The sequence below is a fragment of the Chiloscyllium punctatum genome, chromosome 47 (assembly GCF_047496795.1).
Source record: "Chiloscyllium punctatum isolate Juve2018m chromosome 47, sChiPun1.3, whole genome shotgun sequence".
NCBI lineage: Eukaryota > Metazoa > Chordata > Chondrichthyes > Orectolobiformes > Hemiscylliidae > Chiloscyllium > Chiloscyllium punctatum.
Window position 1 is genome coordinate 57,495,458 of NC_092785.1, and position 2,426 is coordinate 57,497,883.

Consider the following 2,426-nt stretch of genomic DNA (forward strand, 5'->3'; position numbering starts at 1 on the left):
TAGGCCTATGGAGGATGTGGCAGATGAGGACAGAGAAACAATCATTATCAGTAAAGAGGTCGGGTTGGGAAAGCGAACAACTCATCCTTATCTCTGTAATTCCTCTCTAGCCTCAGAACTACCACTATCTCTGCATCAAAGACATCTCAATCTCTGCAACATCCTCCAACCTCTAATCTCCTCCAGTCTCAACACACTCTCTATCTTTAATCTTGTCCACCCTCTCAAATCTCTGTGATGTGCCTTTCTTTAATTCCAGCCTTCAGGATAACCAATTTTTATTTCAGATTCATGCACCCAGAGATCCACAATGTCCTGCTTAACCTCTGTCACATTTTTCCTCCAAAAAACATTATTTAATCACGTATCATCTATTCTAATATCACCTTCTCTGACCTGGTTTCTATTGTGGCTTGTCATATTCCTATATTACGCGTTTGTGGTCTACATGAAAAAACCGGTTTGTGGTCCATTGGATTTATGCTGTAAAGAAATCTCCCAGCTAACTATTTTAATCCCATTTTCCAGCACAGAGCCCATAGACCTGTCAGCCTTGGCCTTGCAAGTGTGTTCCGAAATAGATTTTAAATGCCTTCAGGATTTCTGTCTCTCACTCTCTTCCAGACAGTGAGGTTTAATGCAACTGTTGCTCTATGCTATCACCCACAGGAACACAGAGCAGCTGGGTCTGTGCGAACCACAGATCGCCCACACATTGTGAAGGATGGCAGGGTCCCTGACAGGGGGCACAGCAGATTTACCAGGATGGTTCAAGGAATGGGGGATTTTAGTTGCAGAATTTGTGGGCCTTTTTTTAACATTAATTGTTCTCGTGACATGTGTGTTGCTAATACACATCAAGAATAACCATCCGCAATTAATGGACTCTCCTTTTCAAACTCTCCCCTTGCCTGCGCTGTGGTAATATTCAGGTTAACCACTACCAGACATCTCTCTCTCATGAGAGAGCAGTCCTATGGTCGGGGAGGACAATGCTGACTTGATCTTTTACACAGTGATGCCACTGTGCCTCGAGGGTGGGGAAAGGGAATGCTGAAGGTGGTGGATGGGAAATCACTCGGGTACAGTACTTTATCCTGGAGGATGTTCACTTTCTTTAATATTGTTGGGGGGGGGGTGCACTGATGCAGGCAAGTGGAGAATGTTCCAACACAATCCTGATGTGTACCTTATAGAGAGCAAACAGACATTGGGGAATCAGGAGTTTGGGGTGTTCTCCTTGTAGCAAAAGAAATTTGGGGAGCTGTGACAAAGTGGTTTACAAAAGTTACGCATTATTATAATAAACCTTAGACCCTTCAGCTCATTATACAAGGATTCCAGGACACATGTTGAAGATTTGGGAAGATCTATTGAAAGGATGGTTTGTTTCAAGGGAGAACTTTTATTCAGCAAATGGTATTGATCTGGAACACAATACAAATATCCAGGCCCTGATGTATTGAGTAATTCTGTCAGTTTGGCGTTACAGTGACTGAGATTACCATCTGAATATCTGCCTATAATACAAGATTATAAAATCCGTCACTGTCAGTTCAAGTTTGAAACTCATACAATCCCTTCCTCCTGGCCCAGGAGGACTGTACACATTACCCCTGGTGGAGGTCAGCAGGCTCTTCAAGGGCAAATCTATGTGGGTTTCTATGAGTTTCCACCTTGGGACTTCATGTGACTGAACATGGGACAGAATATCCCAAGATTCAGTGAGATATGGAGAGTAGGATTTGCCTCCTTTTCTTTCTTTCCGTTCTGCCGCTGAGCCTCCTCAATAAGACATGGGGTGTGAAAGGCTCATGCAGCTCGATGGGCAAGATGTCTCCATTCTGACCAATGGGCAACAAGCTCCTCCCAGTCATGAAACAGAGTATCCCTGAAAGATAGCAACTGCGCATGCTTCCCACTGCCCAGTGCTCACAGTACATGTTTCGAATTATGAGGGGGGAATCTCCTAGAAAAGGCATAACAGGAAAGTTCCAAAAGGTTATAAACAGTTTACAGAGAGATATTCACAGGAAACTTGGGCAACAAGTTGGCAAATAGAGTATAACTTGGGATAAACTGTAGAAGGCTGCATCACAAAGGGACTGGGGGAAAATGAGCAGGAAACAGAAAGCGAGCACACAGTTACAACAGGGAATCAGGAAAGGGAATGGAATACTGTCCCTTATTTCAAAGAGTTTGCAATATAAGAGTTTGGAGTATATACCTTAGGGCAACTAAACAAATGGCAAGTGAGACCACATCTGGAGTAACGTGAACAGATTTGGTCACTTTAGTTCATGAAATAGAGCAGTTTATTGGAGGCATTTCAGAGAAGATCCATTGGGATGATCCCTGTTTTGAAGGGATTATCCTGTAAGCAAAGGGTGAACAAGTTGGGAATCTACTCACTGGACTTTGGAAGA